General features: G+C 34.5%; 1 protein-coding gene across 6 annotated transcripts in view; it reads right to left on the bottom strand.

Moving 5' to 3' along the window:
* Positions 1-26,781, bottom strand: part of TENM1 (teneurin transmembrane protein 1) — a 3,105,198-nt gene that overhangs the window by 1,705,963 nt on the left and 1,372,454 nt on the right. The window contains exon 1 of one of the 6 annotated variants that reach the window (XM_074277950.1): positions 21,200-21,312. The exons of the other annotated variants lie outside the window; for them this stretch is intronic. The gene's annotated coding sequence lies outside the window, so the exon portion shown is untranslated. Of the gene's footprint in view, positions 1-21,199; positions 21,313-26,781 lie in introns of those variants that run through there. 6 annotated transcript variants of the gene reach the window in all.

The raw sequence follows: 26,781 nt of genomic DNA, 5'->3' as shown, positions 1-26,781 counted from the left end.
AAACTGAAGTCTTATGTCTCAGTTTAACTGACACAATACCCAATAAGTGATTAAGAGAATGACCTCTTTTAGTTAGTCAAAAAAATCAATCTGGGAGAGGAAGACCCTCAGGGTTTCTGGCTATAACAGAAAAAAATTGTTATTTACATTCACTATGAGCCAATCAGGGCCAAAACAATAACCTAGTAGGGCTTGGCCTGCGACTTATTGTTGTCCAACCTAAGAGAATCAGAGTGATTTGGGTTTAAGGCATGGCACTTAAGAAATGAAACTTTAAACCTTTAAAACCTCAAGATATCTTGAGAGGTTTCAATGAAGAAAATTCACATAACTTTGGATCAAGTAAGAGTATGATCAATTGTATGTGGACAGAGAGAATGGAAGAGAAAGAAGAAAGATAAGAAAGAAAGGAAACGAAAGGGAAGGGGAAAGGGGAAAAAAGGGGAAAGGAAGAAAAGAGGAAAATAAAGGAGAAAACAAAGGGGAAGGGGAAAAGGAAGAAAAGAGGAAAACAAAGGAGAAAACAAAAGGGAAGGGGAAAAGAAAAGGGAAGGGAAAGAGAAGGGGAAGGAACTCAGTTCATTAACTGACTAGAAAGACTTAATGAAATGTATACACATTTTTTTTAAATTAGGAATATAAATAATCCCAAAAGAAGCACAAAAAAAAGAAACAATGGGTGAATTTTGGGAAAAAAACATGGAAAGGCTTCGATTTATCAAGGAAGATGTTATCAATCTGCAAAGAAATAGAGGACAAACAAGCATAGTATTGATGTAATATAGCTTCTAGGGGAGATGGCAATGATTTCGCTTCTTAAGAGGCTTCTTACAATAAGTCAGTAATTCTAAGTCCTCTGACTTTGGAGTCTGACTCAGAGGACACCCAGTCTAAGAATAACAACCTATCTGATTCTGAAGTCTTCTGGCCTCAGGATAGTCCCATGGATGAAACTCCTGAGACAATAGTGAGTGGACTAGAACACTCCTCAATTGGTTAATGACTGTCAGATGGATAATCTGTTGGTCAATGAGAACCAAATTCCAGAGACCACTCCTTGGTCCTACCTCTGGGCCATAAAATGAGCCTATCTATAACATGAAGAACAAGCTAAATGTGTCTCCTTGCTTCTGTTTCTTTGCTAAATTCTTCTGGAATTTAGACTGCTTCCAAGTGATTACAATAAACTTTGCCCCTTGACTTAGAATGGGTTCCAGGCCACAAATTCTTTTGAGACACCTTGCAATATTATTCCCTGATACAGATGTGAGTTGAAACACATTTAAGTGGAAAGTCTTATTGAAAGTCAACTGACCACACGGGACTCCCATTCAAAGCACATGACATTGAACAAAGGGCTTTATATAGTGTTCTGTGTGAGCAGGGTTAACAGAAGCTGGATAAGTGGTCAGTCTACTTCCTTATCTAACATCTAGCAGCTCTTGTTATCTTTAAAGAAACACTTCAAAGATAGGGACACAGAGACAGGGGTCTGCATAAGGTTTCCATTGCTATTCATCTGTGAAGGGGGTTGAGATTTCTGGGTCATCTTAAGTTTAGGGCTTTTTCAAACCCAGTTTTCCCCAAGGGGTGGAAGGGTATGGTCTATCATCCAGGGTCTAATAGCAGCAACACCGGTCTGTGACTCCAGCTTCTGAGGTTCCTTTCCAGACCTCAACAGTATGGTCTTATATAAATGTATATGAGTGTATATGCATCTATGTATTATTATAGCTATTTATGTATATATTTGTATATATGGGTATATATTTGTGCGTGTGTGTGTGTGTGTGTGTGTACACATATTTATTCTCACTTAATTGTAGCTTTCTTGGGAAAGAGGAAAAAGGAAAAAAGAAAAAAAGAAAAAGTGCAAGTTCACAAATGAGAACAAAAGAAAACCTACAAAGGAGTACAGAAGAGACAGAAAGCTCTGAAGACAATGTATAGTATTTATTATATACTTTCTTAAAATAGAAATTTATTGCCTTATATTTTGAATCTTCTCATGTTTTGCTGCAATTTTTTTTATATTTTGTATTTAAGTTTTAAATAAATAACTGGGTTTTTTTAAGTACGATGAAAATTAGAGGAAAAATTTAATAAGTATAAAAATAAACAAGACTGAAACTTGGTTCTTTGAAAAGATTCACAAACTTTTGGATAACCTCTTTTAAAAGATGATATGAAATTCAATCAACAAAATGGTAAATGAATAAATTAAAATCACAATAAAGCAAAAAATTAAAATGAATCAGGAGACTCTACTATGATTGTGCATATGCTAACAAAACTCAAAACACAAAAGAAATAGAGAAATAGTTTTAATAACAAAAAATTCTCAGAAAGAGAAAAGATCTCAGAAAAGGAAAGAGAATTAATAATAACAAGAAAACCAAAGGAAGAAAAACTGGTAATGGAAAAAATGTTTCTAACTCTAAGAGAATAAATACCCATATCACACAAATTATTCTCAAAAAATTGAGAATGAAACACACTACCAGAATCCTTTTAGCAAATGAATATAGTCCTAATACCTAAAGCAAAGATGAATAAAACACAGGAGAACTATAGGGCAATATCATTAATGAATATTAATTAATAACACCAAACAAAATCTTGTCAAATGGACCACAGAAATTCATCCAAAATATAATTCATTATGACCAGGTTGGATTTATACTACAAATGAAAGGATAATTCAACCCTAGGAAAATAATACACATAATTAATCAAAACAAAAACTTCCCTAACCACATTATTATCTTAATAGCTACAAGGAAAAAAATGATAAAGTGTGACTTTAATATGCTAAAAACCTATAAAACAGGCAAAAGCTTCTTTTTTTTTTAACATTACAAAATGTACCTAAATAAAACTCAAATATTACAGGCAATAGTAATAGATGGGAACCTTTCTTAATAAATAAACCAGTAAAGCAAGGTTAGCCACTTTACCTTTTAGTATTTACAAAAGAAAATTTTATGATAGCAATAATTGAAATAAATTAAAGATATAAAAATAGGCAAAGGTATAACAATAGAAAATCTTAGGGAACTAAAAAAAAGATACAAATTGATAAAATTAATAAGTCAACAAAGTTGTAGGCTTTAAAATAGACCCACACAAACCAACAGCATTTCTAAATAACAATAAATAATAATAATAATGATAATAATAATAATAATGATGATGATGCAAAAAAGGAAACTTCCATTTAAAATAATTATAAAATACATAAAATATTTGGGAATCAATTTAATAAAGCCTACAAAATTCTAGTACAGACCTTGACTATAAACGATTGCTCATTAAAGAAATAAAAAATGTAAATAGCTGTAAATTCATTGCTGTTAACTAAATGGAAGACTGTCTATTTTCCCTCATCCTCAAGACCTCCCAAAGCATTCCAAGAAAAAATTACTAACAAGAGTTAAAGCAATTTCAGCTTTCTTCATGATATATCAAGGGTTATAGGTCACTATATAAAGTATATTATTTAGATTACATGAAATTTAAAAGGTTCCTCACAAGCAAAATTTATGCATCTAAGAAGGGAAGTAAGTAAATGGGTAAAAATTTTGTACCAATTTTTTTTCAGATAAGTATTTGGTTATATATATATATATATATATATATATATATATATATATATATATATATATATATATATATATATATATATATAATATGCATGCATTATATTATATATATAAAACCAAATACATACATACATACATATATATATTAATACACACACACACACATATATGTAGAGGGCCAGAACTCTGGAGAAATATATTTGAAAAAAGGATACTTACAACAAGGTGTTATCTCAGTGGAATTGATGAGATGATGGTTCTTTAGTACATATATTTAGTACTTAGCATGGTGATGTAATGGTTCTCTGGTTCACACATATTCAGTATGCTGTAGTGATGTAATTGTACTAAGGTATATAAGGGCTGACAGGACTAGAAATGAGACATTCCATTTTTGACCATGCTCCTGGTGGCTCTCCTGCCTCATGCACTGAGATCAAGGTTGGCCCAAGGTCCTCCAGAAAGCTAGCGTGAACATTATATATTTGAACTCATATATTCCTGACTCCAGAACCAGCTGGTTCTGGAGTCAGGAATATATGAGTTCAAATCCAGCCTCAGATAGCTACTACCTGTTATGACCTTGGATAATCACTCAGCTTCCATCTTTCTCAGTTTCTTCACTTTTAAAATGGAGATAATAGCACCTACTTCCCAGGTGAGGATAAAATGAGATGATATTTGTAAAGTTCTTTGCAAAACCTTAAAGTGTTATAAATAAACGCAAGTTAATATTTCAATACTCAAAAGAATTGAAATCTATTAAAAACCATAGGAAAGAATGCTCAAAATCTCAAAATATTGAGAGAAATATGAAAATAAATAACCCCAAGGATTACCTCATACACTGAAAGTTGGCAAAGATGACAAAAATAATTAATATTGGAGGGGTTGTAGGAAGATAAGCACATTAGCACATGGATAGAAGAGCTGTAAATTGGCACAACCATTTTGGAAAACAATTTGGAATTATGCAAATAAAGTGACTAATACTTCTATACCATTTAGCCCAGAGATTCCATTACTGGGCTTAGTTCCCAAAGAGGCCATGCAAAGTCCATAAATAAAGCAAAATAATGATAGCAGTACTTTTTGTGACAGCAAAGATCTGAAAACAAAACCATTGTTTGGTGTATGGCTAAGTAAATTGTGGTATATGAAAGCAATGGAATACTACTTAATCATTTCTATAAGAAATGAAAAATATGAGGAATATAAAGAAGCATAGAAATATTCACATGTACTATACAGAGTGAATTGAGCAGAGCCATGACAACAAGAGACAAAACCTAAAACAAAATAAATGAAAAAAAGACTTCCTTAAAACTATCAAAAATGAATGCTACAGAATTATAAAGACAAGCACAGCCTCATAGAAAAGATGAAAAGACATCTCTCAGTACTAATTTGTAGGAGTGGAAGGTCTATTGATTGGTTTTGCTTATTTTAAAAATCTTCTACCTTTTTTTCTTTAAATATATATATATATATATATATATATATATATATATATATATATATATTGTTATATGGAATGCTTCTCTAGGAGGAGAGAGAAGGTAAACAGAAAAAATTTGAAGGCCATTTAAAAACCTAAAAGATGATAGGAATAAAATGTATTTTGAAATTAAAAATATACATTAAAATTTCTCTATGAAGAAGATTATCAATTTATCCCCCAGTAAATATATTGTAAGTGCTTTGAGGAAACTGAAAATGGCTTAAATCCTTTTTTTTCACTCAAATGTTGATGTGAGGTGGGGGAAAGGAAAAAAGAAAGGAGAGAAATTAACAAAAGAAAGCAAAGTAGAGACATCTATATGACACATAAATTAGTGCTTCTGAGAATTAAATTCTTACTTTTGAAAACTAATCTAGAGCATTACAGGAGCATATTTTTTCCATCAGCTTTCTTTTAAATTTGTAATTTATTTTTACACATATTTATGATGTATTCTTCCTACTTTCCCTCTTCTGCACAAACAGCAAACATCATAAAGTAAGTCTTAAAATTAAAAAAAAAAAATGAGGAAAATGGATAGTCCAGCAAAATAAATTACTTAATTGGCCTTGCTCAAAAACAAGCCTTATTCTACACGAGGAGTCCGTCACCTCTGGAAGGAGGTAGATAATATGCTTCATTTTCATTCCTCTGGCACAGTGGTTTCTCACCGCATTGCTCACAATTCTAGTCTTTCAACGTTATTATTCTTTATAATGTTGTTGTCATTATATAAATTATTCTCTTCGTTCTGCTCACTTTACTGTGCATAAGTTCACTGAGGTCTTCCCAGCATCCTCTGAAAATGTCCCTTTCATCATTCCTTATGGCTCGATAATATTCCATTACATTCATATACAATAATGTTTAGCCATCTTCCAATATGTGCACATCACCTTAGTTTTAAGTCTTTCTCTACTGCAAAAAGAGCTATTACAAATATCTTTTTACATATGGGTCCTTTTCCTCTTTCTTTGATCTCTTTTCAGTAGTAGCAGGATCACTGTTTCAAAGGCTATGGATAATTTAGTGACTGGAGGCGTAGATACCAAATAAGCATATATCAGCAGGAAAAAAAAAATTGTCCTTAGGTCCTAAGAGTTGGGACTGACCATCTGACTGATTAGCATGAAAGAGTTATCAGTCACATTCATTTTACCAATCCTGGATTTCTTTTAAACTGACATGCTGTTCAAATGTGATTTTGCTAGACTTTATTGCTGACTCTCTGGGTTTTATCCACAGCAAAAGGTAAAGCCATGTTTTTAATTGTAAAAACAAAGCACGGTCAGAAAGAAATTAAAAACAGGGTTTTCAAGATGAGAAGCTAGAGCTATTGGTAATGATCATAAATATATAAGGTCTTTATACTCTTCAAATTGGGTTAATCAGGTTTTTGTTAACTAAATCATTATTCTCTTATTAAAGAAAGGCCCTCCTTCAATACACACTCTGAGAGAATTCTAGTGTAACTTAAATACTGACATTTTTTTGTCAAGCAGAATAGGCCTAACCCCACTGCAATATGCTGGCTCTTCAAGTACTTGAAGGCAGCCACCATGTACCTGCCATAACCCATCCTCACACCCATCACCCTGTATATGTCTTTACCAGGAGAGCAAGATACCTAGTTTCTCTAACTGATCCTTCTATGGTATGATCTCTAAGCCTCGCCATCCAAAACTGTATGACCAGCATGGTTCCAAATCATTCCTCCTCATCTACGGCCCAGGGAACTCTAGATCAAAGGGATTACTCCTTAGAGATAGGAGAAAGAAGGAATGATTACAGTACCTTAGAATCTAATGCATTAAAGACATTTCCAGATTTCCTGCTTTCAAAGCTTGCCCTTTTTTTGGTGAGACAAGACAGGGGTTTACATTTTCAACTCCAGTGTTCACTAGAAGCTATTTTTTATCTGTGAGAAATTCATAAAAAGAATCTAAAAATACTAAGTTCCCTGGGAGCCCTCTTTTGTTTTAGCCTCCTAGAGAGGAATCAACACTATGGCAGCTCACACTTCAAGAAACTACAGACATGAGCACTTTTATTATTCTGCACAATGAAAACCATTTAGCTCCAGAGAATGATGCTATTGAACCCACATTGTAAATATTATTCTTCTGCATGTGCAATTTAACTCCTAGTTGTTTACTACTCACTGCCACTGGAAGCCTAAAGGGGAAATGGGATCAAAAGCAGGATGAAAAAAAGGAGAAATTCAGAGAATTCAGTTGAAGCAGCTAGGTGGCAGACTAAAGAGAATTCTGTCTTGAAGTCAGGAAGACCTGCATTTGAGTTCTGCCATTCACAACACCTAAAAGAATGACTTGGGATATTGCATTATCTCACTAGGTTTCAGTTTCCGATTTTATGAAATGAAAAGTCTGACTTAATAGTTTTTTAAATTTACTTCCATATCTAAAGTTACAATCCCAGGATTGCCATAATTTAGCATGAAATGTAACTGATGAGATTGTATGAGCACTGCTGTGTCAGTAATCATTGGCTCCAATTTAAGCAGGAGCTCATAGTATTTACAGAAAATACCAACTCCTTACCGGCATACTAAGATCCATGGGATTACAGAGAGTTGGACATAACGGAACAACTGAACAACAGATCAAGAATTAAAGAAAAAAAACAAGAAATGTTACCCATTGTACTTAGCAATGTACCTTTCATGTTAGAGGAGCCTGCTCCAAATCAAAAGTGAGAAACTATTCATCAGGGTGAAGATTTTTTAAAGTGAACCCTTATTCTGCTAGAATAGTGGAACAGTAAGGAAGCAATAGGAAAGGATTTTAAAAGGAAAAAATGCTGTACCCCATTGGTGTCACACCCAAATAAAAATTAAGGTTACTGAGTCATACATATGGAACTCTGAAAGTACATAATAGCTTAGAAAACCACATAAAACATTATCTATGTTCGGATAGATGGAACCACAGTGGACAATTGAATAGGGTGCTAGGCCTGATCTCCCGAGTTCAAATCTGGCCTCAGACAATTACTAGCTATGTGACCGCTGGAAACTCATTTAACCTTGTTTGCCTCAGTTTCCTCATCTGTAAAATGAGTTAGAGAAGGAAATGGCAAATTATTCCAGTATCTTTGTAAAAAAGAAAAACCCAAATGAAGTCCTGAAGAAACGCACACAATTGAAACAATTGAAAGACAAAAAATGCAAAGTGCATATAATTTTAAAATACTCTCTAATTATTTTAAATTTTTTTTATTAAACCAAATATAAAACAAGAAAAAACAAAATTAAACAAAAAAGGAAAACAGAAAAGGATAATTAAAAATAAACACAAAAGATTGTCACTTGCCCAGCAGAACATCAGGGAGGATTCAAAATATGTAATAATAAATTTCCATTTCAAGAAAATATATATATAATAATAAGAGAGATTATATTCATGATGGCCCATCTCTGCTTTCTTGTAGATTATTCTTTTGTTCTCTGCTGTGCACTTTTTGCTTTATTCTTTTTTCCCCTTTTATTCTCCCCACTTCTCCCCAGCAGGCTACAGTTAAACATAGATATATTTATATAGAGAAATATATACACACGTATATCTATATACATATCCTTACATATATACATACACAATATATACACACATTTACACATATGGAAACATGCATCCAAAACAATATGAATATGGCTAACATATGTAAATTTCTCTCTTGTTTGAATCTTTGACTTTACCTGAGATCAATGATTATTAGTCTCCTTTTTTTTCTAATAAATTCTGCTCCTAATTCTTATTGTAGTACTTCTGTATAGCTCTTATTTCCTATGGCTGCTAACTCTTCTAATTTAATTCTGCTCCTTAACTTGCTTTGATATTACTTAACCTCCTTCTATCCATGGATCCCACCCTTTCCTTTTCTCTTAATCCCATTCCCATTAATCTACACACTTTACCCCACTCCTGTTAATCTAAACACCATTGTGTACCCCCACCTTATCCTATGCCACCTTTCCCCCCTTATCCCTTTCCCATTAATCTATACACCTTGCCCAATTTCCAATGTGAGTATATTTCAGAACTATCAGTCCTCCTCCTCCTCCCTTCTAATGCCTCTCTGTCAGTTCTTCCTCTGTACCTAATTTGCATAATATAATTACTATTTTTCCTAGATACTTTTGCTTTTTAGAATCAGATAACATTCAATTCTGCCTCAATCCTTCTTTTAAACTACCCAATTAATGATATCAATCTCAAACATATGATGTACATTTCTATGTAAAAATATAAATAAGTTGTCCATGTTGAGTCTCTTGAAATTAATCTTTGATATTGGCTTTTAAATGTCAACTTTTCTATTAAATTCAGATTTGGTTGAAAGTCCTGAAAATCTTCATTTGTTGAATACCATTTTTTTTGTTCAATGTTATTGTTAATTTTGCTGTAATTTTATAATTTTGGCCACACACCTAATTTTTAAAATTGTCAATATGTATTATTTCAGGACATTTGTTTTTTACTGTAGCTGCTGATAAATCCTGTACAATTCTAATTGTAGCTCCAGCACATTTGAATTTGTTTTTTGTTGTTTCTTGTAAAAATTTCTTCTTAAGCTAGGACTTTCAAACTTTGGCAGTAACATTCCTATGTGTTTGCCACACAGGATTTCTTTGAGGTGTTGATCAGTGGATTTTGTTTATTTCTACATTCTCCTTATTTCCTACACCTCCAGGACAAATTTTTTAGAAACATATTATTTTCATTTTTTTAATTTTGGGTGTTTTTGTTGACTTTTCCCTTTTGTTCTGTTTGTTTTTTCACAACATGACTAATGTGGAAACATGTTTACATGATTGCATATGTATAACCTATATCACTTACCATCCTGGGTGAGGGAGGCAGAGGGATGGAAAACATCTGCCATTTGCACCCAAAGAGAGGTTTTCTTCATCATAAGACCAATGGAACTGTGGGCCTGGCATTTTTTAATAGTCGATGTTCCCTCAGTCTTCCATGTCTCAGATGGTGCCCCATCTTAATTGTTTTTCAATAGTCTACATTTGCCCTGAGATACAATTTTGTTTTGTTTGTGGGGGAAATCTGGAGAGCTTGGAATTTTCTAATGTACTTTGTCATCTTCCCAGAATCTTCCCCTCCCTCAATTAGATTTTAATCTGATTTGAGCCACTCCAAGGGGGTCAGCAGATGCCTACTCCACACCTCTGCTATAAACTACCAGGGATAGACATATTTTAATTCCCAGCCCCGGTACTTTTCTCCGTCTACTCCCCTCTTCCCCTTCTCATCCGTCATCTAAGAATCTACTGAGGATCACGAAGATCCACTCAGCCCCTCCTTCTTGTTCTCTTCATATTTTGTGCAGTACTCAGGCTTGCTCATGCTATTTACATGACCTAATTTCTTTTCTGGTCATAAGTATCCTTGATAATGTGTTTTATGTCATTTCAATACAAGTCAGAGTTGGAACCATGATGATGCCTACTTGCACTTGCACCAAAACTTTCCATTGTCCTTTAGGTCATCGACAAATTTGAATCTTTAGAGATTATCTTTGCCAGCCCCATATTTTTTAATTAATGAATAATCACACTTCTTTCAATTCCTCTTTTGGAATTTCTATTTACCCTCCTTTAGACATGATCCAGTTTTAACATTTTATTCCTTAGTAGGTGGACTTCACTGTAGAATTTTATGCCATGATATCTTACTTTTTTATCTGAACATTTAAAATTCTGCTTTCCAAAAATCTAGGATCTGCATCAGACTATGGCTAGTTTTCTTCTCCTTCCTTGACAAAAATTTTAAGAGAAATATCAATATTAATTGGGAGTCCTCTCAATTTTCCTGTCATTTCAACTTCAAGGTTCAGTTCTTTAAGAAGAGAATCAGGTAATAATAGAAGCTAGGCATACACACCAATATCAAACACTATATATACCAAGATAAAGTCAAAAGTGAAAAATAATTTAGACATAAAGGGTAATAAATTATGGGAGCATGGAAAAATGTGCCTGTCAGATTTATGAGTAAGGGAAGAATTTAAACCAAAGAAGAGATGAAGAGTCTATAAAATGGATAATTAGGATGGCATGAAATTAAAGAGCTTTTGCAAAACCAAATTAATGATGCCAAAATTAGAGGGAAACAGGAAAATAACAAAAAATACATAGCAAATTTCTCTGCGTAAGGCTTTATTACTCATCTAGATATAGAGAACTGAGCCAAACTTGTAAAAAGAAGAGCCTTTCCTGAGCTGATCAATGATCAAAGGATATGACCATGCAGCTTTTAAAAGAAGAAAGCAAAGCTATGAATAATCATTAAAAATACTCCTAATCACTGCTGATTAGATAAATGTGACTTAAAACACTATGAGATGCTATCACATACTTAACATATTGGCAAACATGGCAGAAAATGAAGATGATAAATGTTGAAGGTGATCTAGAAAACTTGGGATACTAATGCATTATGAGTAGAGTTGTAAACTGTGCAACCATTCTGGAGAACAATTTGGAACTATGCCCAAATGGCTATAAAACCCTGCAAACCCTTTGACCCAGCAATACCACTACTACGTCTGCATATCAAAGATATAAACAAAAAGAGAAACAGACCTATTTGTATAAAAACAATTTTGTGAAAGGAAGAAAGAATCAAGTATAGACCTCCATCTATTATTCCCAAGAATAAGGGACTACATATGGATGTAGTTTAGTGAACATGCTATCAGATTTGGCTAGTTCTGCTGAACTGTTTTCATTAGTTTTCTTTTTATATTCTTTGTTAAAAGAGTAGGAAGATAGATAGAAATCAAAGTTATGTTCAAATAAAAGATACTAATAAAATAAGAAAAATAAAATCTAAGATAGCTAATTTAAAAAGTCATACACACAATAGGATTCCTTCTCATTGTTTCTTTCATTTTTGAAGCATCAAATTATCATCAAGGCAAATCATAGAATTATTAATTACCATACTTTGGTCAGAGAGCTACAACAAATATGGAGGGAGCTTCTTTCATCCCATTTATTATTACAATTATTATTATTATAATTATTATTGGGATTATTATTATTATTATTATTATTATTATTAATCATCACTATTGCCAGTCTGTCTTGCTTGGCGTGCAGTCTCTTTCCCAAACTCAATGATTTCTTCTTTCTGTCCAAGGGTTTCAGTCTTCAGTTATCTTCACCCAAATACTGCTCCCCAAATCATGTTTCCCCCATTTATTTTTTGGATTTTTCCCATATAAACATATCTTCTTAGCAGGTAAATATATTCCCCATTTACCTATCATATTCACTTTATATAAAATGTAATATTTAAGAACCATCTTCCAATAATGGATGTTATTCCTCCAAGTCTCAGTGAACCTGTGAGATCAAAGTCATTTCCCTATTAGGAGCTCTAGTGATTTCTGTTTCCTTCACTTAATGCTTGGGCGTACAAATACCTGAGGCTTTGATTTTCATAGCTGGCTACTTTCCTGGATTTCACCTTCTCTGGACTTCCACAATTCTTCCTATGTTGCAACTAAGCTTTATCACATATAGCTTGATAAATAGAGTTAAGAGATCAATCCTCTTAGGCTCTCTTCTCTTAGGTTTAGAATCTCTTAATTAGATTTGCAAGATTCTTGGCAAATACATTTGATAAAGCCCTTATTAAGTACACATCAACCTAGTTTTAAGTGTAGCCAGTCTTCACTGATTTTTGTAGCTGAAAAACATTTATGTTCTATTGACTAACCTTCTAATTGTAAGCTTCTCCATAGTTATTGAGCCTGATCTTCTTGTATTAGTAATTGAGTCCATCTTTGGATGTGTAATTGAAGCTGGTTCTGCTTGCTAGGACCAACCATAATTCACCTGGATTTCTGGAGTAGGATCCTAAGGTTCATATAAGAAATTCAGGGGAGGGGGGACAGTAAGTAATTAATCTGAATGACTCAAACCAAAAGAAAATAAAGAAAAGTAAGAGTTCATTAAAAATAATTATCTCATTTCTCTTCATGGTGAGAGTAAATTTGACTTATCATTTGTGGAATAAGACTGCAAACTGCTCAACTTCTCTGGTCTCCATCATGATCTATGAAATAGTTAAGTAAAATGGCAGACAACTAGCTTTCCTAATTAATATAGACAAGGACGTGCTATTTAGCATCGCACTCTGAAAAAAAATATAACTTTGCTACACTATCTATTCTGAATTTGATCTCTTATCTTTCAGAATAAGCTGGACCTTCAAATAATTGAACTGTTGGGTTTCAGTTTGTGTCTCGAGGCACTCTGTAGAACTTCCTTTTTTTATTTTGCAAAAGAAAGGTAGAGTGTGTACCACAGAACATTCTCCTTTTTGTTTTGGATTTTTTTTTTTAATTTTAACAGCTTCAAGTGAAGTTGTATATTTACTGTGTATATTTACTGAATTTATGATGCTGTTATTTCAAGGTTTTAATAAAATCACATGCAATATGTCTAATAAACTAAGCAAAAGAAAAATTCTAGAAAAGCAAAAAGTAACATTTTATATGAAAAATTACACAATTAGAAAAAGGTCCTACCTTTGCATTATTCCTAAAAAAAACACTCAATTGAACATCTTTTGCTATAACATTTAATGAAGGAATTTAAAAATAAAGTCAATTAATTTCTCTGAAATGAAATTCTTCTTGGGAAGGAACTACAACATCTAATGAGACTATATTTTGTATGGTCATCAAATATACTAGATGTTCTTTTAGAATACTCATTTTCTAGACAAATATAGATATAGATATAGATAGACATACATACATACATATATATATATACATATTTCACATATGAGTACATTAAGATATATATAAATATAGATTGATATCTAGACATATAGTTGATCCAGATACAAATGACAGACATAGATATATGAATGAATATGTGAAGGATATAGAGATTTCAATAATATGGTATGGGCATAGATACAGAATATATAAGTGAGAAAGAGATAGAGGTGATAGAGATAGATATAAGAGTGGGGAGAGAGAGAGAAATAACAGCCAGAGCTACAAATAGAAGTATGGATCTAGATCTGTGATTTCATTGATGTAGAAAATTCCTATTGAGGAAACTCCCTTTATTAGTCTAGATTAGCAAATGTTTTCAAATGTTGAGGCTTAGAGTATGGAGGACACTGAAAGATTAAGTAGCTTTTCCAGGATCACATAGCCAGTAGGATTTGAAGCCAGATTTTCCTAACTACAAGGATGCTTCTTTATCTCCCACTTTTTATATCCAGTTAACAAGTCTGGATTCATTTTGATCTCTGCCTTAACTATTATACAGAACAAGGGCCTTGCTGCCCTTCTCAATCAACATGGAGAGATAATCTACTCAAATTACATTTCCCATCCCTTTCTCAGGAATTATTAATCAAATGAACACTGTCTTTGTAAATGAGTCCATCATAACAATTTATAGCCATTTGGCTCTCCCCTTTCCCCCTCCCCCCCACCAATGACTATAATTCTGTGTCAAAAGTTGTTTAGTCTAAAGCTTCCTTCCTTGACCACCACCCCTTGGCTCCCTCATATTAATATCAGCTCTATATTTCCATTGTTCCTAGCTCATCTATGCTCATTCAGAACTCCTTCTAGAACTCCTGTTTGACTGTTAATAAACTGCTCTTCATTTTAAACCTATGCACCTTCCCATACAAAATTACATTGTAAGTATTTTGTATATGCTAATTTTTTTTTCCCCTGAGCCTGGGGTTAAGTGACTTGCCACAGCTAGGAAGTGTTAAGTGTCTGAGACCAGATTTGAACTCGGGTCCTCCTGAATTCAGGGCTGGTGCTCTATCCACTGTGCAACCTAGCTTCCCCTGTATACACTAATTTATATGTGTACAGATATCACCCCACCCCCAATGTAATCTCATTGAGGGATTATTTTATCTGTGTTATTTTATCTTTGTCCTCAGTACTTATTATAGAGTCTTGGACATAGACAGCATTTAATAAATGGGAATTATATGTATATTATTATTATTAATAACCATTAATAAACAGAAAGGTTAAAGCATTCTAATGAATGCAGTGACCAATGACAAATCCACAAGATTGACGAGAAAACATGCTATGTATCTCTAAACTCTAACCCTACATTTATCTGCTTCTTGGACTCCTCATTCTGCTCATAACTGGAATGCCCTACCTTGTTATCAACTGAAATTTTTACTCATTCTTTCAAATCTCTTACAAATGACAACTTCTTCAAAAATGCTTTCCCTGACAGTCCCAAGTCTCCCCTTATTGTCCCAAAGCAGAAATGTCTTTTCCTGTCTCGGCACTTATAGAGCCATGTTTTGCACCTCTATATTACCCTCATGTATCATTTCATATTATAGTTTCATATCTGTCCTATCCCTTGCTACTTAGACAATTCCATGGAAGAGGGAATGTTGTATTGAGATTTGTATACCATATTTTACTAAGTACATGCAAGAACTGAAGATTGTTCAGAGTAGTGTAACTAAGGTGGTGAGGGCCTTGATTTCAGGCCAGTGTGGACTGTTGGATTAAATGGAGTTGTTTCACTTGGAAAAGACTTAAGGAGCACATGATGGATGTCTTCAAGTTTTTAAACAGCTCTCAGATGAAAGCCAGAATAGATATATTGCTCCTTGATCTCCAGAGGGCAAAACCAGGAGCAATGGGTGAAAAAAGCAAAGAAACATATTTACTCATCATGAGGAAACACTTTCTATTAGGGCTGCCCCAAAGCTGCAGGACAATAAGCCACCCTGGAAGTGAGTGAGATTTCTATGATGATAAACATTCATTGGATAATTAGATGGGATGATTTGTGTTTCATTGTAAGGTGCATTGAATGTCCTCTGAGGTCCCATCCAACTTTAAGAATTGATGATTCCATGAAATATTATACTTGCTCCAGGACAGTGAATGTTTAGTAAATGTTTGTTCATAGTGAAGCAAGGTATGCACATTAATTTGATTCTTTCAAAATTAAATTATAAAATTCATTAAATCATTGTTATGCTAGAATTGCAATTTTTCAACAATTATATTAATGAGTCCTAGCTTAGTGGACTTAGTTTTCTAATAATTAGTTCTTAAAAAGATATCGTTATAGTGGACTCCAAGCTGAATCTGAGTTCTCACTGTCATGTGGGACTCCCAAAAGTTAAATGGGACTTTGGGTGACATTAAGAAAGAATTTCCAGAACCAAGGAATTCTCTATTCTGCCCCAGTCAGATTACATCTTGTGAATTATGTTCGTCTCTGAATCTCAGAGCTCAAGAAGAAGGTTGATATACTAGAGAAAATCCAGAGAAAGACCCAGGGGTTGGTAATGGGTGCTGAAAATATAGCATAAGAGGAAAGGTTTAAGAAGCCTGGGGAAGTTTATCCTGCAGAAGAGAAGCATGACAACTGTGGAAATTTCATCATGTGGAACACAACCTAAGGTATGTTCATGCTCAACCCCAGAGGCCAGAACTGGAGTAAAAGCAATGAAGGGAACAATAGGGGAAAATTGATAGCAAAGAAGTGTCTTTCATCTAGATAGCAGGAAAATACCCTATCAATGAGAGCTTTCCTGAAGTGGTGAATCCTCCTCATTGGAGGCCATCAAATAGTCTGGGCAAGCACTTGTTAAACTGCGAAGATGGTGGCAAGGACACAAGACTTTGCCTGAGCTCTCCCCGGCTACCCTCAGTATCAAAGGTCGATCAAGTCTCTCAATGGATTTTGGAGTGACAGAAACAACAAACATTCATAGCATAAAAGATATCTTAGAAGGGCTTTGAGATAGATCTGTCTGAATTGGGCAGGGGGTGGGGGATGCAGCCCAATGAAGGCCCCACATGGGAAATGTAACAGGAGGCTGTTAACCAAAGTACAGCAGTCTTGGTGACTCTGTCCTGGTTCAGAAGGTCAGTGGCTCAGTAGCCAGCTATGAGATCTCCAATGAGACCACTGAAGGAAAATTCTGAAATCCTGAACCCAAGTAAAACAGGTGGAACTAGGCCAGACCAATACATGGTAGCAGAAAAGCTTATATTAACATCAGGCCCCAGCACACCAAAAGTCAGTGAGAGGCCTCTTTCCCCTGAAAAAAGGGGGGACTTGGAACAATTTCTCCTGTACCCTGTACCCTATGAGCAGAACTCAACTGTTATAAATAAACATAAGAGGAAAATGAGCCTTGACCATAGAAATCTGCTATGACAACAGGGAAGATCAGAATAGAAACCTAGAAGAGGACAGCAATGGCAAAATGCCTATATGAGAACTTCCAAAGGGGGATTTAAAATGGTCTAAAGCTTAAAAGGCTCTTTTGGAAGAAATCAAAAAAGGATATAAAAAGAGAGATAGAAGAAAAATAGTGAAAATACATGAGAGCTATGTAGGAGAATTATGAAAGTTTGAAGGCAAAAAGGCAACAGCTTCGAAAAGGAAGCACAGAAATTGACTGAAGAAGACAATTTAAAAATAAATTTGGTGAAATGGAAAAATATATATACTGAAGAAAACAACTCCTTAAAAATGGGATTGTTGAAATGGAAAAAAATATCTACTGAAAAAAATAACTCCTAAAAAAAATACAATTGGTCAAATACTAAAGGAGATAAAATATGATTCACTAAAATTAGAATTAGACAAATGGAAGTGACTCAATGAGACATCAAAAATCAACCCAACCCCCAAAAATTAAAAATGGAAGAAAATGTGAAATACCTCATTGGAAAAAACAACCAGCCTGGAAAATATAACCAGTAAAGCCAATCTAAGAATTATTGTACCCACCTGAAAGTCATGATGGAAAAAAAAAAGCCTAAACAACATCTTTCAAAGAAATATCAAGGGAAACTGCCTTGATATCTTAGATCTAGAAGGTAAAATACTTATTGAAAGATTCCACTGATCACTGAAAAAGACACCAAAATGAAAACTCCAAAGAATATGGTAGCTAAATTTTAGGATTATCAGATCAAAGAAAATACTGGAAGCAGTCAGAAAGAAACAATTCAAATATCAAGGAGGCACAATCAGCATTCTTCAGGACCTAGAAGCTTCCACTTTAAAGTATCAGAGGGAACAGAATATGATATTCCAGAAGGCAAAAGAGCTTGGACTACAACCAAAAATCAACAACCCAGGCAAATTGAACATTATCTTTCAAGGGGAAAAATAGACATCCAATGAAATAGGGAGTTTTCTGATGGAGATTCCAGAGCTGAAAAGAAAATCTGTTCTTCAAATACAGAACTCAAGAGAAGCATAAAAAGGTAAAAAGGGAAGGAAAAACCTCACTATATTTTTAAAGGTTAAAATACTTACATCCCTACATAGAAAGATGACATTTGTAACTCTTGAGAAGATTTTTTTCAGTAGAGTTATAATGGAAATACATAGGCAAAGAGTATGGGTATAAGTTGACTTTAATGTGATGATATAAAAAAAAATTAGGGATGAAAAAAGGATTATACTAGGAGAATGGGAAAGGGGAAGTAAAATGGGGTAAATTACATCACATGAGGAGGTACAATCTATCACAATAGAAGGAAAAAAGGAAGGGAATGAGAATTGTTTGAACCTTAATCTCATTAGATTTGGCTCAAAAAAGGAATAACATACATAGTTAGCATAGAAATTTGTTTCACAGTATAAGGAATTAGGAGGAGAAAGGGGGAAAGGGAAAAGAAGAAAGAGGTTAATAAAAGGGAAGGCAGAAATAGAAGAGGCAAAGGATGAGAAGGGGGCTGATATAAGGGAGAACAGCTAAGGGAGGTAGGATGCAGAAGCAAAACTCTAGGGAAGATGGAAAGTGTGAAAGAAAGAAGAAAACTATAAAATGGGGACAATAGCATAGTGGACATTACAGTTAGTAATCTTAACTCTAAATGTGAATGGGATGAACTCTCCCATAAAACAGAAATGTATAACATAGTGGATTAAAAGCCAGAATCCTACAATCTGGTGTTTACATGAAACACATTTGTAGCAAAGAGATACATACAGATCAAAGGGAAAAGGATGGAGCAGAATATATTATGCTTCAGCTGAAGTTAAAAAAAAAAAAAAGCAAAAGTAGTGATCCTGATCTCAGACTGAGCAAAATCAAAAATAGATCTAATTAAAAGAGATAAAGAAGGAAACTACATCTTGCTAAAGGGGACCATAGCTAATTGTTAGGAATGTTTCTCTCTCTCTAAGAATTGCCATGTATGCCATGTCAGCTGGTAGGGTGGGCCCAGGAGGTACAAAGGAGCTTGGCCTCTGAGGCAGAAGGTTGTGTCTTGCAGGTGTTAAAGGAATTGTTAATACGTTCCTTGAGATGGCAACAAGTATGTCCTCTTGCAGTATCTACATCTAGGATGCAGCACTAACTCCAGGTGTCTCGCTTCTGTGGATCCACCTATGCAGTACTGAGAGAGAATAAGTATAAATAGGTAGCTCTGAGTCAAACTCGGAGAGAGATGCACACATACGCATACACTTGCTATTGCACTCTCTTGCTCTTGCAACTTGCTAATCCCTGCTGAGATTATTAATAAAGAAAGGCTGTTTTGCACCTCAAGATTGGCTTGTCATCATATATATCCAGGAATATCCCAAGATTGGTATGTATGGCCCTGGCAGTCTAAAATAGTGTGTAGAAATGGTCTGGCACAGCTAATGAAGTGATATCAATACTAAACATCTATGCACCAAGTAGCATAGTATCCAGATTATTAGACAAATAATCTGCAAAAAGAAATAGATAGCAAAACTATACTAGTGGAGATTTCAAGCTCCCTCTCTCAGAAATAGATAAATCTCACCACAAAATAAACAAGAAAGAAGTTAAAGAGGTAAACAGAATTTTAGACAAGTTAGTTATGAGTAGACCTTTGGAGAAACTTGAATGGGAATAGAATACACCTTTTTCTGAGTGAGACATGGCACCTATGCAAAAACTGAGTATTATGGTATAAAAACCTCATAATCAAATGTAGAAAGGTGGAAATATTAAATGTGTCCTTTTCAGATCATGATGCAATAAAAAGGACATGAAATAGAATCATTTTTTACATTGTGGTAGGGATATTTTGGAGATGCGGGCTAAATTAAAATCAGTAGTATCAGACTAAAATATAAAGGAATCCCTGCTGGCCACGTACTGACTTAGAAAACCACAGATAATTATTTTCTTGCTTTGTTAAACATTTCCCAATTATATTTTAATATATTGTAATCTTGTAATAACCCAGCCAGGAGTTCTAAAGGCTGTGTCTTTGAAACCTCTGGATGAGAGTCTTTTTGAGGTCCTTTCTACTTCTTAAATTCTGTTGATTTGGAATAGATGATATTTAGATTTTTCCTGAAGGCTTCCAAAGTATTTTATGCATACAACTTCATTCTCTCGTCACAAAAATACTCTAATGGAGGTGGTACAAAGAAAGAGCCTGTAACTGTGATTATAGTGGTTTACATGGCTCCTGATGAGGAACTTCCTCTACCATTGGGGTTCAGCACCTTCTCTGCAATTCAGTTGTAGAGTACCGCCTAATATGTCTCAGAGGTGGGACCTGAAGTCAGATTTTCATATGTCTCTTTGAGGTAGGTTATATGATATTCTCATCCTTGTTTAATGGATAAAAATGGACATGGAAGCTCATCAAGTCACGAGTTGAGGGTTGCATAACTTTTCAAAAGCCAAAGGAAAGATTTGAAGTAGCTTCTCCTGACTCAAAATTCAGCTAATGTAACTCTCAGCAGATCATTTCCAGGACTGGGAACATCAAGCTTCCCTTTTCAGCCCCTGCTCTTTAACTGATTGCAGCAGCTACCACTAAGGCAGGAAGGGCTTAGGAAAGTTTTCCAAAGCATCTGTTTCCTATATATAGTATAGTTGTGACCTTGCATAAATCACTTCCCTGTGATTCCACTTGTTTAAGTGGAAAATGAGGCTAACAGTATCAGTCATGATGACTATGAGGAGACCATCCAATGTGAAGTCATCCTAGAAAGAAGGAATGGCAGATAGTGTCCTACAAATTTAAAGTTCTATACAATTCACAGTGTGGTTAATGTTGTTATTACCTGTACAATGAGGAACATGTAATAAATGGTCTTTGCCGCTAGGAGTCTCCGAACTTCCCCATCCACATAAGAGAAGCCATCTTGTTCTCTAGAGCAACCATTTCCCAGGTGTTCTGAATTGAGAAATGAAGAGCAATTGATGCTAGTGAGAAAAAAACGTTGGGAACAGAGGTAGTACTAGTGACTTTTTTCACCTGGGACAAAAACAGTTGGAAGCAAGTGAAATGGGACATGGGAAAGTCTTCTGGGAATGGTCAAAGGGAATAGTAGAGTTCTGTGGATGGTAAGCAAGAAATGAAGCTGAATTGTGCTATAGGAGGTAGGTCAGTGAATGAATAGGAGTTGTGAGGAATGGGGGGGGCAGCAGTGCACTGGCTGCTACTGAAGAAAGTACTCTGCTTCCCACCCCCTATTCCTTTTATCACAGAATTCTGGAGCACAGCTAGAAAAGCCCCAAGAAATTATTTATCTCAATGGCATCCTTTTACAAGTGAAAAAATGAAGTTCAGAAAAGTTAAGTGATTTAACCCAACTTAAACAGGTTGTGTCAGTTACTATTCAAAATCCAACTTGTTCCAACCCAGGTAGAATCCTAGTAGAGTCATTTTGTATTACAACATCTTGAAACCTGGGGGATGGTTTTTAATTTGAAAAAATGGTTTAGACAAATATTCTGTATTACTTCATAAAAAAATGCATATTACATTGATATACATGTGCATATATAATATATACATTTATGTGTGTATGTGTATGCATTCATGTATAAGGTTGGCTAGATGATATAGCAGATAGTGTCACAGGCTTGGATTCAGGAAGACTTTTCTTCCTGAGTTGAAAGTTGGTGTCAGATACTTCCTATTAGTATGATCTTGGGCAAGTTACTTCATCCTGTTTGCCTTAGTTTTCTCCTCTGTCAAATGAGCTGGAGAAGAACATAGCCAACAACTCTAGTATCTTTGCCAAGAAAATTCCAAATGGGATCACAGAGAGGCAGATGTGACTGCAAGAACTGAACAACAACAAAAACCTATATGTATTTATATATGTATGACTGTAAATGGGTGTATAAATCCCTAATGAAAGATATGAGACTTATGTATTTAAGTGATACGATGAACTCAATGGGGAAATAAAACCCACAAGGAGAACACCTCGTTTTAGACCTTATTGTGACAAAATCAGATCACTGTTAATTACATAGAAAAAAATAAGACTCTCAATTGAAAAATGTAATGTTTATGCTATTACCTCACCTGAATTAACTCATGAGATTCAAAATAACCATTTGATCTAGAAGTCACTGATTTATGGACAGAGCTTGTTAAATTTTATCAATATTCTCATCATTGAAATAGCACTTTTAATTTTAAATTACATTGTTGTAATAACCCAATAGTTTGTTGACAAACTTTGTAAATACAGGCTTGCTTTCTAAGGTTTTTTTTTTTCCTCACAGAATGGTTCTACTATTAATGTCTTCATTAGTTTAACAAGCAGATTGTGAGAAAGACCTTTATTTTCCAAAGCAGAGCATCTTGGGTAATAATGATATACAGTCATAATGGTGGGGAAGTCTTCATTGGTTGACTTGAGTCATTTTTGACCAGGTTAATGTTTTGAAATTATTCTTAGGAAAGTAACTGTATAAATTTCCATTCCATTTCAATACTTTAGATAAACATGAAAGCTTAATGCAAAGCCTAACTGGTAAGAAAGAAAATTGTAATACTCTGCATATTATTGGGATTAAAACAAATTTGGTTGAAGGTTTTCAAAGCATTAATTTGAGAGGTTTGGGGTGAATATTATCTATAAAAGCATACTTTCCAAATCCCTTCTGGGCGATTATCAGTGAATTGTTTAACATTTCCATTGTGCTTTCCTCCTTTCAGATCAGCTAACTGTCCATCCAGGATTCCTGAGTCTAAGCCACTGGGCCAATATCACATTAGAATTCATTTCACTTTCCCTGGCACATTTAGAGTCTTGTTTTCAAAGCAGCTCAATGGAGCTTTCCCTTTTACCCAACTGAACTATGCTGTTAGCTGAACTAACAGGGAGATTAGCTGGTCAGAGACCCTATTATGGACACTGGCGAGGAAAAGTGGAGAGGTGGAGAATCTCAGACCCAATGTCATCTTCTGTTTCCATCTAAAACAGCATGCAAATGGAGTGCTTTGGGGACTTGGTTGGGGGCTACTTTGTCACTCACTAGGGCACCATACGAATGTGCTAAGAAAAGGGACAGGGTCCATTCTAGTGAGATAAAGGATCTGGTATAAATCATATAAGATGCTCTCTGTAATGATAAATTTATTCTTACAGTAGTGTGCCAGAAAGTGAGAATTCCCTTCCCACAGTGCCCCAGGGACCTTCTAATAGGGATAAACATGGAAGAAAGGCAGAGAGGAAAGGCAGGCAAGCAAATAGTAAATAAATAATAACTCTTCATACTTCTAAAGCATTTTAAGGTTAACAAAGTGCTCTCCTCCAAAATCCCTGGGAGGGAGGTAATGCAAGTATTATTAGCCCTATTTTACAGATGAAACTGTGGTTCAAAAAGTCAAGTTACTTAGCTGGTAAAACACAGTTCATAAGGAACAGAGTCAGAAGGTAGATGGTAAAGGTTTCCAAACTAAGGCTACTTCTTTCCCTTCTCTAGAAAATGAAGGAGTTAGGCTACATGATCTCAAGGACTACTTTCATTTCTGCCATTCCATGAAATTCTACAAGCTGCTACTAACATGGTCTTTGGTGATTCTTGATATCTGCTTCTGGGACTAGAGCATGTTGGGACCATGTCTGAATGTGCCATGATCAATCTTTCCTCAAATGTAATCTAAATTTCCTTTTTAGAATCTCGCTGGCCTGCTCAACCTGGTCTCTACAACGCTTGGATCATGGTCAAATTTGGCCTGCTCTAGAGTAGAATGATCTGTATAATGAAGAGTACTTGCTTTTGGATAGAGAATATTTATCTTTCCAGTGAATCCTTTCCTATGAAAAGAGTTCTTTCATTATCCTAGATCACAGTGTATACCTGCAAAAGTTAAGTAACTTGCTTTATAAAGTTAAGCATTAACAATGCTTTTTGACCCTTGAGTTAAAAATTATAGTAGGACAAACAACAATAACTCTAAGAGGTTATGCAATTATCCTCAACATTGAACAGGAGATGATCACAAGTGCTAAAGACAATTGAGAGTAAAAGATTTCTTCAGAGAGGCATGCAAAATATTGTTAACCACTTTTACTCAATTTCCTCAGGAGAAAGAGAGAATAGCTTGTCCACTTGAGAAGTCACTGTCCTCCTCAGTATCCAACTGGAAAAGAAAATCAAGACTGAGTTCTCATTGATCTTACTACCGCCATTTGATTTCAAAACTTTTTATATGCTCCACTCAATTTAATTGCTCCCTTATTAAAATAGTCACTTTATATTACTTCCTAGAATCCAGAAAAATATTCACATTTTTATTGGGATGGTTTGTCTGTGATCCAATGCTATCTGAAGCTAGGGCATAATTAGGAATTTGCTTATGTTTTGGCAAGGAAAGTGGCATTGTGATTCATTTCAATGCAGTGAACTGCACTGGACACAAATAGTCTGCTGTATGGAGAGCCCTGTGGTCTCTCAAATGGGGAAATAGAGTTAAGATAAGAAGCAATCCTTACCCTGTAGAAGCTCACTCTCCAGGGAGATAAGATGCCAGAACAGTTAACATAAATAAATACTACTATATATATATATATATATATATATATATACGTATATATATGTATATACGTATATATATGTATATACATATACATACATATATATATATGTATATACGTATATATACATATATATACATATATATATGTATATATGTATACACACACAGAGGGGGGAGGGAGGGAGGGAGAGAGGGAGGGAGAGGGAGAGGGAATATATATGCAAAGCACAATGAAAGAGAATGCTTATTCAAGGAGTAGGCAGCAGCTAAACTGGACTTTCAGGGGTCAATAGGATTTCCATAGGTAGAGATGTGGGAAATGATATATTATAAAAATATATATTATAAATAATAATATCCCAAGTATAGCAAATTTCACAAGCCAGTTCAAGGAAGCAGAAAAGCAAGAGCAGAGCATGAAGGATGTCAAATAATCCAATTTGGCTAGAGTATATAATATATCATAAGGGATAGTATCATATATGAAAATTCAGCATTTGTTCAGATGAGAAAAGGCCTCAAATTCTAGGTCAACTAGCTTGGATACTATTTGTTGTAAAATGGGGAAAATTCAAACATTTTGAGCGATGATAAGCTGGATCCATGAGGAATATAAAACAAGGACAAATGTAAAATGTACATTAGCAAATGTTTAGCTGTGGGAAGGAAGGGAGCTAAATGAGGCAAAAATCAAGACTTCAACCATGTGTAAAGATAAACATCTAGACCTAAAGACTGCTAACTAATAGATTAAATATACTGCCGAGGAATGAGGCTTTCAAAAATATAGTACATATGGTTATTGGCGATGCCAGTGACCAAAACAAGGATGTCAAGTTTTGGAGAAAGGTTAAGTGGTGGCAAGGAAAATGAAGCGCTTCCAATGGGACGTATAGATGGAGATGTCCTCAAGGGAGTTAGAAATGGGGGTCTGGATCTTGGAAGAGAGGTCAAGACTGGATCTTTAGATTTTTAAAATCATCTGTATAGAGATGGCAGCCAAAAGCACTGGAATGGATGGGATTACTAAAAAAAGAAAGAAGAGTTTAGGCGAAAGGTTTGAAAACATGTATATTAAAAGGCCAGGGAATGGAACCAGCAAAAGTATATGGAGAAGAACAAGGAAGAAAAATGAGAAATGGAAGCTTTGAGAAAACAATAAAAAGACTGAAGGAATCTTCTAAAAAGCTGAGGAGTACATGGTGCAGCAGCAATAGAAAAAAAAAAGATTTCAAAGAATAGAAGATACTTAAAAATATTTTAGATGTAAAGGAATACTACAAATGCCTAAGTTCAATAGAGATCTGAGAATAATTACCTTGATGAATTAAGCAAAAGTAAACTTTTGGCTTGAATTATTAGAATAACTCCTTCAATGATCCAGTTCTCTTTCCCTGTCTATATTTCAATATTTTAACAACTTAGGCAGGTTTGTCCCCTAGATGACAAATGTAAAATCCTTCACTGAAAGACTATTTAACGTCTTTTAATCTGGGTAGTAACTTCCAGAGCTTATGCAATAAGATAGAGCCATAGAAAATTCAGAGTTAGCTCCAGATCATTTTGAAGTATGTGAGAAAGGAAGCCACTAATGGAGTTCCAGGTCTACACCAGGTAAAAATACTCACATACTCCATTTTTACTTGTAATTTATTAAAATGTAGTATATAAGAAGAACTCAGTTTTCAATGAAATAAGAACATGTAAAATGTCTGTGTGTATGTATATATATATATATATATATATATATATATATATATATATATATATATATATATATATATATATATATGTTTGATTCCCTTCCCTCCAACTTCCGGGCTGATGTAGTCATAAGACAAAGAATATATACAAAGAGCT

The sequence above is a fragment of the Sminthopsis crassicaudata genome, chromosome X (genome assembly GCF_048593235.1).
Source record: "Sminthopsis crassicaudata isolate SCR6 chromosome X, ASM4859323v1, whole genome shotgun sequence".
NCBI lineage: Eukaryota > Metazoa > Chordata > Mammalia > Dasyuromorphia > Dasyuridae > Sminthopsis > Sminthopsis crassicaudata.
The sequence above is the reverse complement of the archived record's forward strand: the minus strand, read 5'-3'. Positions and strand labels throughout refer to the sequence as shown.